Raw genomic sequence first — 13,564 nt, 5'->3', positions numbered from 1 at the left:
CCTTACTCTGGGATGGAGCCTACAGCTGCAAGGGGAGTCAGCTGCAAAGTAAGTGTGAAAGCAAATATTTAAATTACAATTGTTGTAGCTGGTACCGTGAAGAATTAGCAGGGACTCAAGCCTACACCAGGAGGCCTGGGAAAGCAACAATGTCTAGGCTGACTTAAATGATGAATCAGGATGGATCAGCAGGGACGAGGTCCCAGGCAGAGGGAAAAGCTTGTGTATGGGACCTGAATCTGGTGGGCTCCCTGGCAACTTGGTCAAGCACCAGGAGTGATGAGTGTGGAGAGCAGCTCTGAGTAATCCAGGAGAGTCTGGCAGAGGCAATGCATGCAATGCTAGGATGTGGGCTTTGTTTTCCTAAGAGTAGTAGGCAGTCACTGTGATAGGATGTGCATTTTAAAAAGAACATTCTGGAAGTGGATTACAGCTGTCCAGATGAGCAATAATGGTGGCTTGCGCCATGGTGGCTGCAGTAGGAATGGAAAGACCTGTCAGACTTGAGCTGCTCTTTGGAAGTAGAATTTGGAAATGAGGTTTGATATTTCTTTGTACTTGGGGATGAGGGAGGAGAAGGGTCAAGGATGACTTTCTGGTTTTGGCTTGGGCAGTGGGTGGCACAGTGAACTGAGATTGGGAAGCTGGGGGAGGAGCCCTCAGATTACTTTTTTGGTAGCTCTGCAACTTCTGCCTTTTGTTGTAATGATTTCACAGTCTCTGTTACTTGAACCAAAGACTCAAAAGAACCAGGGCCAGCTATTAGGGGCGCTGCTCAAATTAGAAGTCTAGCGTTCTGGAGCCTGGCCTAGCCTCCTTCTCTGACCCCACATGGGGTTTCCATTTCATTGCTGGGGACAGGGTATACTGGATCTGACCCATCTTTGTAACTTCCTCGAGCTCCTGAGCCTGGTACATAGAGGATGCTCAAAAATAAGGTCTTCTATAGCCCCATGTACCTGGCACTCTGCTGTGGGGAAGAAAATCTAGAGCACAGGTCCCTGCTCTCGACAATCTTAGTGGTGTGTGGTCTGTGGAGAATGGGGCCCTCCAGGTAACAGGCTGGGCCTCCTCATGAAAACAGAAGACCTCAGGCCATTTGCACTTGCCGGTAATGCTCTCCACCCCTGGAAAACCACAAGAAGTACAGAGTATACTCCAGATCACAGCAGGTTATGTGTGTCCCTGAGGGCATCCTGTCTCCTCACACCCGTTGAATTCATCACAAGGGTGTGTACTTAGAGACCTTAAAGAAGTGGAGCCTTGCCTCTGCTCTGGGGAACCATACCCTCAGCTCCAACAGAGATCTTAGTACGCTCGCAGCAAGAGGAGGGGGCCGGGCAGAGTTGTGTGATTTCTATTTATTATATTTCTCATGGCTCAGTGTTGTTTCCTTTATGCAAAGCCCTGAGAAAAATTTATTACTAAAAAAAAATTGGTTTGATTTTTAGACCAGCTTCTTACTGCTCTTACAAAGTTTATGAACACATTATGGTTGGGACAAGAAGTCATGTCTGCTCATTAGGAAGCTGGCTATGAGCAGGTTGGGCCTGGACGGGGGCTGTTTCAGACCAGAGCCATTGGCTTTGCCTGTTGAAGTTGCTGCTGGGTCCCTACCGCATGTCTGCGTGCTCTGGCTCCCATCTGGCTGTTGGTATCATTGGGGCTTTGACAGGATGGCCTAGGAAGGGCCTAGGGTTACCCAGAGAGGGAGGGTCAGGTCCCAGTAGGGACCAAGAGTGGGGATCACATCTCTTCCTTATCTGATGGAAAAGGGGGTGCCCTCTCTCCCTTCTCCAAACCGGAAACTCAAAACCACCATCACTCTGATGATTTCTTTTTTTCTAAGATTTAGGTTTACTTTTCTGAGCAAATGGAAAGATCCCTTGTTTATTGAAGGGAAAACAGTATGATAATATATACATTATCAGTTCAGATCCCAAGAGAGCTTACATTGTTTTAATCGATTTTGTTCTGAGGCAATTTCAAGTTCACAACAAAATCGTGTAGAAAATTGAGCATTCTTGGGAGCACCTGGGTGGCTCAGTGGGTTAAGTATCTGACTCTTGATCTCAGCTTGGGTCTTTTTTTTTTTTTTTTTTTTTTGAAGTAACCTTCATGTGCCCAGTATGAAGCCCAACAAGGGGCTCGAACTCACAAGCGTGAGACTGAGACCTGAGCAAAGATCAAGAGTGGGATGCTTTAACTGGCTGAGCCACCCAGCCACGTCATCAGCCGAGGTCCTGATCTCACAGTCGAGAGTTCAAGGCCCTGCGCAGGACCTATGTGGGAATGGAGCCCACTTAAAAAAAGAAAACCAGAACACCCCTGTTTACTCCTCGCTCCAGTACACACACAGCTCCCCGCATTATCAACATCTCTCACCTTAGAGACAATCATGTGCCTGCATGGACACATCATTATAGCCCACCTCTAGTTCATACTAGGGTTTATGCATTGCGTGGTACACTTTGTGAGTTCTGACAAAGGTATAATGACGTGTATCCACCATTACAACATTAGAGTATTTCCACTACCCTAAACTCCCCTATCATCCCATTATAGATACATATATTTAAGATGCCTAAAATGGCCTTGGGCTACTGGGGAGAAAATAAAGCCTGATTGAAAAAAACCCAAAAAACCCAAAACCTGATTGGTATTTATTCCAAATACCCTCCTGAGCTTTGTGGCTTTTATAAAGTTAGCACTTCATGCTATCTCCTACTCTGTTTTTCTCAGCATTATTTCATCCATGGATCTCCATATATCGACTCGGTTCACATGTTTTTTCTAATAGTTCTAGAACATGCCATGGTGTAAATAGTTGATAGCTCACTCTAGTCATTTGTTATTATCTTTCTACTCTACTGTCTTGCAGAAAAGATTTAGAAGGAGATCAGAATATGATTCGTATATGCATCGATATAATATGAGTAAGAACAATGCTTTTTTGCCAACGTTGGTGCCCCAGACATGAGCTTTAAGCCCTGCCTCCTGCTGGTGCCTTATCTAGCTGCCCCAGAGACAGTGTTCCATCTTTCTTTTAATGTCCATGAAGGGAAAGGACCCCAGAATGTCCGGAGGGGACTTAATTACACGCAAGTTGCAACTAGAAAGTTCTTTCCAATGCACAACACAAATCTCCTTGAATTTAAGCTTTCCACTTTGTTCTTGGTGTGGACAGTTTTTCTCGCCTATGTATGGTGTTCTGTGCAAATCTGGAGACTGTGATCAGTAATAGGAATCATTTACAAACACTAATATTCCATTAGAGAATGTCATGGGCTTTTTGTGAATTCTCATCAAATCCTAAACAACCCTCTGAGGTAGGTACTATTTTTTTCTTAAAGATTTTATTTATTTATTTATTTGACAGAGAAAGAGATCACAAGTAGGCAGAGAGACAGCAGAGGAGGAGGGGGAAGCAGGCCTCCTGCTGAGCAGAGAGCCTGATGTGGACACGGAGATCACAACCTGAGCTAAAGGCAGAGGCTTGACTCTCTGAGCCACCCAGGCGCCCCTGAGGTAGGTACTCTTATGGTTTCCATTTGACAGATCTGAAGAGTGCCCAATCAACCCCAGCTTTAAAAAATTATCTTTCTTTATGTTTGTTTCCTGTTTGAAATTTCAAAGTACCTCCCTGCAATACCCTACTGATTAAAAACGAAACAGCGAGAAGCTGCGTGTGTGCCCGGGTTGCTTACTGGGAGCCTGGGGTCTTTGGGTTCATCTTCTTCATGCTTCTAATACCTCTGGGAGACAGTTATTATTCATCATTTAGTAGGGGAGGAAATCGAAACTCAGAGAAGTGAATACACTTGCCCAGTGTCACGCCAGAAAGGAGTGGGGCTAGACCTAGAACCCAAGTCTAACTCCAAGGTCTTGGGCTTCAGGCTCTGCCTCCTGTCCCTCCTAAAGGTCCCTGTGCCAATATCAATGACACAGTTCTTCATTTAAAAAATATATATATATTTTAAATTATATATATATATGTATATATATATATGTTTTTTTTTTTCTGCCTCCTGGAAACTGGAGACCCGGAAGACCCCTCTCTGTGTTTGTGGTTGCCCCAGTGACCTTGAACAGTCAGAGAAGACCAGAGCAGCTTGTAAACCCAAGACCTGGGATGAAGTGCGGGTGGGGGGACCAGGTCAAGGTCATCAGGGTGACAGCAGAGGGGAAGGGACCTGTGCTCACAGCCCATTCGGAATTTCCCTATCACTTCTTGCAAATAACTGAAGGGGACCTGTGGAAGGGCTTGTGATGGCATCAGAAGAGGACAGAGAGCAGGAATTGTCCCTCTGGCAGCCAGGGGGTTTGCAGTTTGAGTCTGTTCCAGGACCCTAGATTAGGGAGGGATTCCAGCTTTGGTGTTTGTTGGGTCTGAATTTAAAATCTCAGACCTTCCATCTACTTGTGTGGAAACTGGGCCAGAGACAGCCCTGCCCGTATGCAGAGTCTGTTCCCTTCTGTGTAAAATGGGGATACTCATTCCTACAGTAGTGGGTTCTAATAGGGTCAAAATGTGATGCAGGGCACCATGAGCCCAGTGTCTGCCCCAAATGGAGTCCAGTAGAACCTTTTCTTTCCCCTTACTTTGCTGCCTTCCCTGTCCTCTGGTCCTGGAGCAAGTGTGGGGTGTCACCTTGTAACACTCTTGGGTGACCTCAGCTGCTTCCGTCTCTTTTTTGTCCCTCAGAACTCCAGCTCCAACCCGCTGCTCCTAGGTGCCCCTGAGCTCTCCTGGAGAAGGGTGAGGGAGCCCCGAAACCCAAGCCAAACCCTGGCTTCCCGCCCTTGCCGCTGCTCCCCGCTTCTGCCCAGACCCTCCTCCTCGTCCTCCCCTCCTCTTTGTCCAGCTCCCTGCTGTTAGCAATGACTCACAGATCAAAGGACACCCCAGCAGGCATCCTTAACTGCAAATAGCTTTGGGGTCCAGAATTCTGGAAATTAGAGGCAAACCTTGGCGTGTATTTTTCTGGAACTAGAATCCTCGGGGATCCCTGATGTATCTGGCTAGATGTGAGATGGAAAAGGGACTCAGTGGGGTTTCTTCTGAATGTTCTAGAACTTTTCTTTGAATTTGGCAACTTGCAACTTATGTAGGAAAATTCTGGTCCCACCCACAGAAGGGAATGATAACCGGAGATGCAGGACCCACCTCTTCCCTGAGGGAGGGAATTCTTAGGGGAAATCAGACTTTTTGGCTTAGGCCCTACAGAGCAATTCATAGTCTCTATCTGTTTGGCTCCCTCACTCGTTCGTTCATTCATTCCATCAGCAGCATTTACTGCTTCCTGCTGTGTGCTTGGCTTTGCACTGATACTGGACACATAGACAGCAGACGATTGTTCTTTCAAGTGTGGTCCTATGGACCAGCCTCCTTAGAATCCCGTGGGTGCTTGTTAAAAATACAGACCCTTGCAGCTCAGCCGCTGAGGGCATTGCCTGGGACTGTGCATCTTAAATAGGCTTCCTGGGCTCATTAAACAAGTCCAAAGCCATTGCTAGAGCCTGGCATCTTTCATAGCCCTTGGCATTGGTGTGCGTGAAGTCCCTGCACCATGGCTGCACTCGGAGAGTGTTGGTTGGCCTGAGAATATGGTCCCAACCCTCCCTTTCCTTCGTTCCCCTTGCCCTTCTTCCCCTGCTTGGCCCTGTGAGGAAGAGGGAGGGAGGAGCTGCCCGTCCTCTCCACCCACCACAGCCGTGGCACCAGGGTTGCAGTCTCGGGCAGATTGCGAACCCCAACGGCAGAGACCCTGTCTCAGCCTGCACTGCTCCGTCCTCACTGGGCAAAGATCTGATAGTACCAATTAACGTCAACAAGACTCCCTCGCCGCCTGGGCCTGTCCTGAGGCTTTGCTAATTAATACCTCTATGGTCCCTTGGGTCCTTGGAATGAGAGGTTTGGGGAGTCCTAGAGAAATGGAATGGTTTCATCCAAAAGGACTTTTCTTTCCCAAGCAAGCTGGGCTCGGCTTTGGCAGTGACAGGAGAAATGGAATCTAGACCAGTAAGAGCCAACATCTTTTTTTTTTCTTTGATTTTATGTATTTATTTGACAGAGAGAGACCGTAAGAGAGCGAACGCAAGCAGGGAGACTGGGAGAGGGGAAGCATCTTCCCATGGAACAGGGAGCCCGATTTGGGGCTCAATCCCAGGACCCTGATCTGGACCATGACGTGAGCCAAAGACAGACACTTAATGACTGAGCCACCCAGGCGCCCCAGCTAACATATTTTGAGCACTCACATGGCAGGCACTGGCCCATATGCTTTATCTTTATCCCCCTTAATACCCACTTGCACTCCGGGAGCTGGGAACTGGGACTTACCCACTGCAGAGGGGCTCAGTGAGATACAATGTTCTGCCCAAGGTCACAATGCAGCTAGTGTGGCAGAATAGGGCTAAACCTCAGGCCGTCTGATTCCAAAGTCTGTGCACCTGCTCTTGCTCTCGGGGCCTTCTGCACTCACACCTCCCTGGGGCCCCGCCCTAGCCACGGCCTCCTGCCCAGGGTCAAGTGTTCACTCTGTTGGGTCCCACAGCGGGGCTGGCAAAGGGAGATGTCTATGCTGCCGCAGCCTTTGGATCCCTCTCTCAGCTGTGACTTTGGACCTGATCGTGGACTTCCTGATCCTGCAAAGGGCGACACCACAGGGAGGTGGCATAGGGCAGGGACAGGTCCTTCCCCTCCTGTGCCCTCCAGGACAGCACTGATCTCCCTGTTGGGGAGATGACTCCCACACAGAAGAGCATGAGGCTGGGTTAAGCTGACTGGGGCATTACACACACACCACAAGGTCAAGGGCTTGCCCCAGGGAGCTTATCTCTGGCATGACTCTGGGACAACTTGGAGCTGACTTCCGATTTCTAGGAACTGGGGAGTCTCTGCACTTGATCTTAGCCAAAAGGCCGAGAAGCGATGGGGGAGTCTCTGGATGGTTGATGGTATTGGTCGGCCTCCCCCAGATTTCTGGCTTGCTTAATGGTTGGCAAATGCCATAGCCCCAAAATGTATAGCACAGCAGGGGCAGTAGAAGCAGCCCCAAGTTTAAACCGTGGCTCTGCCACTTTCGAGCTGTGTGGTCTTGGATAAGTGACCAACCACTAAGACTTAGAGCCTCAGTTCTTCATCAGGAACATGGGTGTAATAATTCTTATATCATCAGGTGGACGTGAGAATTAAAAACACTGCACTCAGTGCCCTGGGCTCCCAGCCCACACCCCTGCCTCCTGCTCAGGTCCGGACATTCACCCCCACAGCTGGGCCAGCGGCAGAGGTGCAGGGCAGAGGGGAAAGTCCACAGAGCGGGAGCTCTCGGCAGCACGGTAACAGGGACCGGATAAAGGTTAGGACATACGAGTGGTAGCAGTTCTTCTGTAGGGCCTTGAGCTGCTGGCAACATTGTCCCATACTGATTAACTAGGGACATTGGAAGCCAATTTGGGGTGATGCTTGTAGACCCCTAATCAGAGGCACTAAAAGCCAGAATTAATTCCAGGGCATTCCAGACACTCCTGCTAGGAGTTCTGCTTTCCCAGTTCCCCTCCTCCTCCCTCTCCTCCCTCAGGCCTGCCTCCAGCACCCCCTCCCCTTCCTCCTCCTCCCCCGACTCCCCGAAGTCCACATCTGGATTCAACTAGCGAACAACAGGCTTTCTGTGAAGGCCTCCACCTTCTTCTGCCCTCCGGTTCTCCAGTTCAGCACTCTGGTTCTCACGGGGGCGGGTGTGGGGAGAAGGGGTCTGGATTGCTGAGAAATCTCTTTTCCCAAACCTCCAGAGTTGGGGTAAAGCCGGCACCATGCCCCTATCCCTCCCTGTGGTCCCAATTCCGACCATTCCCTGGGGCTCAGGGTCCACCAAGGAGCCGGCAGCCCTCGTTCAGAGCTGGGGCTGGAGGGCTGCAGGCCCAAGGAAGAGATCTCAGTGTCCCCAGCCTCCATCGCCATCCCAGGCCAGGGAGCGAGGTCACCCCTCCCGCTGCTGCAGCCCCTGGAGAAGTCCTGCTGGGCTCCTAGAGGCCGGGCAGTAAATTGGAATGTGGCAGTCACAGTCGAAGGCAGCTGTAACTCTCATTAAAGTGACATCAGCCCCACCGCAGGAGGATGCTGTAAATCCAGGGAAAGGGGGCATTCATCCAGGGAGAACCACAGAAGCTCAAGAAAAAAACCCATAAATAGAGGAGACGTGGTGTCTGGAACTAATGGTGGGGCCCTCCCCAAGGTCTCTGAACTGGGGTGGGGAGGAGTCCAGGCTCAGGGAGTGGGGTGGAGGTCTTAGGCAGGCTAGCCAAGTGTAAGGGCACAGCCAAAGCCCTCCCTCTGCTCGATTCTCCTCTGCCCTTTCTGCACATTCTCGGCTGGTCCTGGCACTGGGAGCCGAGCTGGCCTATGTCCCTGGAAGGAGGTGGGGGGGGGGTGCCACTGGGGACATGGGCTTTCTCAAGGGTGAGAAGAAAAGCTGGCATTGGCCATTAGAATTATTTCATGGGAGAAATAAACTGTGGGTCAAATTCTGAGCTTCAAATCCTGACCTGGCTACGTGCCGTCGATCTTGGGAGGGCGAGGGCATCTTTGGAAGTGTAGTCCTTTCATCAGAACGATGGGAACGGTCACCCTGCCACATAGGCTTGGCAAAGGTCAGCAAGGGGCTTTGTGTCTGAAGATGCTGTTTGTTGAATGACTAAACGGACTGATGAATTCCTGTAACCCCAGAGGCTGGGATTTCTTTCAGATCCATTCCCTTCTGCCTGACTCTGGTTTAGCCACTAATTTGCTGAGACCCCCTTGGGCAAGTTACTAACTTTGGTTCTTTTTATCCCCCCCCCACCCCCTGCCCCCGGGCTTTGGGTTTTTCCCCTGGGACATGTGGCAGCCATAGGAGGTCTACTCTGGGACAGACGGTATTGCATACAGTGGAAGCAGGACTCCTTTGCCTTGGGGTGTGTGGAACAGCCCTGGTCTCATGGTGCCTAGGAATAATGAAGGTTCTTCATTCCAGAACCTTCCTCTGGAATCCTTCTGGACTCGTGCCTCACCACCCACAACCAAGACGCTCTGCAGGGAGGCCACACCCACCTCTGCTCTGTAAGACCTTTGGCAGTGATGCTGGACGCTGCTCGACTCTGAGGAAGGGTCGAGGCTCCCATGCCCGCCTGAAGGTGGACTGAAGGAGAAAGCGTGGGCTGGGGGAACTCCCATGTGCTCTTCTTTCATGGATGTCAGAATGACCTGGAAGGCCCATTAAATTGCAGAGGCGGTGGGGGGCTCCTGCCGGAGTCTCAGCAGTTCCAATGTGGGGCCCAAGAAAAGAAGTGCCTTTCTCACCAGTTTTCAGGTGAGTGGTGAGAACGGTTTTGCCAGAATTCAGCCTCCTGATCCTCTGTGATGGCCCCTCAGGCAAATGGGAGAGGGTGAGGCCCACTCCAAGGCGTGAGTGCTCCCGCTTCCAAGTCACCTAGGAGCCTCACAGGCCAGCCTCCGCAGGGGCACAATTCGCTGGTCTGGACCCTTAGTGGAGCACTGGTTCTGAACCTTCCACGAGCTCCCCGGCCATAGAGGGCACTGGTGTTGCAAGTTCTATTTCCTTGGAGGGCCTCCTTCACTCCCTCCGACCAAAAAGGGTTAGTGAGAAAGAGGGTGAGGAGAGAAAAAAGCAGGAATTAAATTGGGCGAAATGGCCTAGAGGAGCAGTCCAGGACAATGAGTCGAAAGGAAAGGCAGGACATCCAGGCTTCCAAAACACCCAGAAATGACGCCGGGCTTGGGGAAGGAAGGATGATTCATGTCTTCGGAGGGCCAGGCAGTCACGGAGTGGGTGCAGGCAGCCTGCTGATTTAAAGGGTGCTTCTGGGGCATGTCTCTCTCCCGGGGAGGGAGACTGATGGTGGATGAATGTGGCCACAGAGACCTCCTGAGGGTCGGGGGTGGGGGGAGTGTGGGCCAGTAGGGCCACCGGCTTCACCAGCAGGACGCGGCTCACCAACACACAAGGCACTCACGGGAAGCACCCTGGGGCACCCCATGTGCCATCTCCTTTCCGGGCACGTCCACTCCTGTTCTTCAACCTCTTGAGAAAGCCAGGCCCAAGTCCAAAGCCCCCTCCAAGGACAGCGTCCAGGGGCTCAGGGCCCGCTGCCAGCGCACCAAACCCACTTCCGATCTGGTAATGAGAGGCTTTGTCACCAGGCGGGGACCAGAGTATCCCAGGCCATCTGGGCGAGGGGTGTGCGAAGGCTACGGGGATCCCTTTTCCTCACCTCACAAAATGACGCACGGCCTGCCACAGGAAGGGATGGGCTTGCGAAGGCCCCAGAAGGAGTAACGGGAATGAAGACCGCCTTGGGCTCTACGCTCAGCCTGGAGTCTGCTGGAGATGCACGCGTGCTCTCTCTCTCTCTCTCTCACCCTCTGTCCTCCCCACCCTTTAAAAAAATGGGGGTGGGTATGGAGGGGTGCTCTCTAAGTAAGAGAGCCCAAATAGGAATGAGCCCAAATAGGAATGCAGACTCCTCACTCCCTGCTATAGGCGAAGTCAGCTCCCTCTTGCAAACTGGCATTCGGCTTGGCTGTAGTGGTGGGTGCTGCAGCGCAGGGCCCAGAGCCCCCATCAGGCATGAGGCCCTCCCTGGGAGGTTCACAGCTGGGTGCCTGCAGAGCTCCCTCAGCTAGGGAGGGAGGGAGCTGCGTCGCCAAGGTTATGACCCTTTCTGAGGTGAGGGGAGGATGATAAATAACAGATAATAAATCTATGGAATACATATTTCTGTTTCTTTATTGTTGAGGAAAGGTTAACTGAGTTGTCAAGACCGGATAGTATCGGCCAAAGCTGGGGCTCTTATCCGGATCCACAGTGACTTGGGGGACACTCTCTGCCTCCTGGAGGGAATGTGGAGGAGACCCTTGACCCTGACCTGTGGGGTCTACAGGGGAAGTAGAGGCCAAAGACCGTGTTCAGGTAAGGATGCGAACCCGCGTGAGAAGGACACTCATAACCTCAGGTGCAGAGAGGGGAGAGCAGCAGCCGCCTGTGACAGTCTCTGACGGCCAAGGGGACAGCGGGCAGCTCTGGTGGAGGAAGACCTCAGGCTGACCACGGGTCCTGGAGCCAGAGCCGCAAACACCTCCCGCCCCAGCCAGAGGCAGCCACAGCGGCAAACCCCGAATCCTCTCCCGAGAGGCCTGTGTGGTGGGGACTCCTGGCTCTGCATCTCCCCTGGCACACAGAGAAGCTCACCCATGCTCCAGCTGGTCGGCAAGACCCAGGCCCACCCCTGTCCCAGCGAAGGGAAAGGGACCCTGAGGCGTCTCTGGTCCCCATCCCGCTGAGGACTCGTCCCCTGACTGGACTCTGGGGCCTGATCCGGTTGTAGTCACGGAGGAAAGGGGGAGTTCAAGGTCAGTTTGCTGCCAAAGCAACAACCTCGTCTTATGGATTTTTCCCTTATTAGGCCCCAATGCCCCGATCATTCTGGAGATGGCAATGGAAAGCGGACACTTCCTGAGCTTCTGTCTCTTGGGGCCCAGCTCCAGTTCCAGAGGGAAGCCTAAGGCTACAGCTGTCCCCCTGAGAGGTAATGGCCCTGGAATGGCCCGTGGGGAAGACGGCAGACACCACCCTGGTTCTGGTGGGTTATCTTAGCACAAATTGGCGTCCCCTGTCCGGCTCTGGCCTCCCTTTGCAAAGTGGCTCATGTGAGTCTGCCTTGTCGCCCGAAGATTCTGAATGTATATTTACAGTTCGTAGAAGTAGAAACAAGAGCAACTCTTCTCCCTTTTCCTATTTAACAGGCCCTGCCACTGAGAACATCAGCCGTAGACAATGCCACCTTGCTGATGAAGGCTAAGAGCAGGGGTCAGATAGTGGCAGCTGCTGGATACACCCTCAGGAATCCGAAATCTCTGTTCCTTCACACACTTCGCCAGAAACTCCCCTCGCCTCCGAAACAGCCCCAGCACCTCGACGTGCGATGGCAGCCCGGGTCAGGAGCCGGGGAGTGGGGTTCACACGCAGGAGGCCTTCCCTTGGCAAGAAACAGCAGTGAGACCCTTTCCAGGGCTGGGCCCCGCTTTCCACACCTGGTAGGGAACGTTCTTTCAGCCACAAAAGAGGTACGACCATTACTACCGTCTTTTTCTTTTCTTTCCTTTTTAAAAAAGTCTTTGTGAGCAAAATCCCAGGGCTCCGCTTGTTTTCTGAGTGGTTTATTAGTTGAGGTGTTTGCATGCTGAGCGAAACACACTATTTTCCTCCTTAGCAAAACATTAATTATCCCACCCGGTAACCTTTCTCTCGGGCATTTTTTCTTTACCACCCCCTAAGCTGTGGGGCATGAAGCAATTTCTGTATTTCCCATCATCTCCGCAGGCTGACTGCCGTGTTGGAGGAGAGAGCTGTCCCAGTCGGCTGGGTGCAGGTCCTGCTCCGTGCCTCACGGCGCCCAGTGCGTGCCGCTCTCCCAGCACTGCTCACGCTGGTGGGCACCATCTGCTTACCACTCTCGTCCCCCACGGGGCTGTGAACACGCTCCTGGATTCCCACCCCCTGGAATGGCGCCCGGCACGTAGTAGAGGCTCTGCAAAGGTCTGGTGCAGCAGCAGATGTATGAATGACCTGGAAGGCAGTGCAGAAGAAAGGACAAGGGGCCAGGGTCACACCTGAGCCTCCCCTGTGGGCACCCCAAGCCCCCCTCTCTTGCCCCTGTATAAGAGGGAGTTGTAGGCTTTCTCTGGGTCCTTTGCTTTTCCTGGCACTTGGTGAGTCCTGTGCTCTGTGCCCATCGGCAGCCATGATCAGCAGCCAGCGGGTGGAGAGTTCACGGGGAGCCCAGATACCACCTCCCCTTCCCCAGCCTCCTTTTGGCTGAGAGTTCAGATATGGGAGAAGGGCGAATTCAGACCCTAGAGTCTGGGGATGGAGGGACCAGCGAGCAGAACGATCACTTAGCGTCAGCTCCTTCTCTCCCAATTTAAAGATTAGAAACCTAATGCCCAGCAAGCTGAGCTGTCTGGTTCAAGGCCACCTAGCTGGGGGGAGGTGGAGCTGGCCTTCAGGCCCAGCAGTCTGGAGAAACAAGAGTCTCCTAATTAGAGCGTGGGGCCTTTGTAGTCCCTCCTGCTGCTACCCCTTCCCCCGCCACAGGCAGGACAGAGTGGCCTCTCTTCTGGGTGAGCAGCAGACTCCTGTCTCCCGCCTTATCTGATCCCTGAGGCTTCCCTCAGAAGCAGGAAGGCTGGTGACAGTTGTCTCCATTTTACAGATGAGGAGACTGGGAGCAGAGAGCGAGAGTGACCTCGGGGGGTGGGGGCGGGGGGGGCAGGCTGATAGCAGAGGGACGGTTGGGATCCGGTTCTCAGAGTCCAGAGCGTGTGCCCCCACCCCTACTCTGTCTCTCTGATCCGGTGCCTTCTTCCCTTCCCTCCGGGTGCCCCGTGGCATCTGACTCAACCTGACTCCAAGGGACGTGGGATATGCTGTGCTCCAGTAGGGTGTCCCTGGGAACACAGGACTCTGCGCCCCCCTTCTCTGTCCCTGCAGCCTCTCTAGTGTCC

At 52.5% G+C, this 13,564-nt stretch overlaps 1 long non-coding RNA gene across 1 annotated transcript; it reads left to right on the top strand.

Moving 5' to 3' along the window:
- Positions 1–9,316: 9,316 nt before the first annotated feature.
- LOC122913994 lies at positions 9,317–12,174 on the top strand. Its single transcript, XR_006385762.1, has 4 exons — positions 9,317–9,350; positions 10,803–10,970; positions 11,464–11,586; positions 11,804–12,174. It is a non-coding gene; the product is annotated as an uncharacterized LOC122913994 (long non-coding RNA).
- The last annotated feature ends 1,390 nt before the right edge of the window (positions 12,175–13,564 follow it).

This window comes from Neovison vison, chromosome 7, assembly GCF_020171115.1.
Source record: "Neovison vison isolate M4711 chromosome 7, ASM_NN_V1, whole genome shotgun sequence".
NCBI classification, from domain to species: domain Eukaryota; kingdom Metazoa; phylum Chordata; class Mammalia; order Carnivora; family Mustelidae; genus Neogale; species Neogale vison.
The sequence above is the reverse complement of the archived record's forward strand: the minus strand, read 5'-3'. Positions and strand labels throughout refer to the sequence as shown.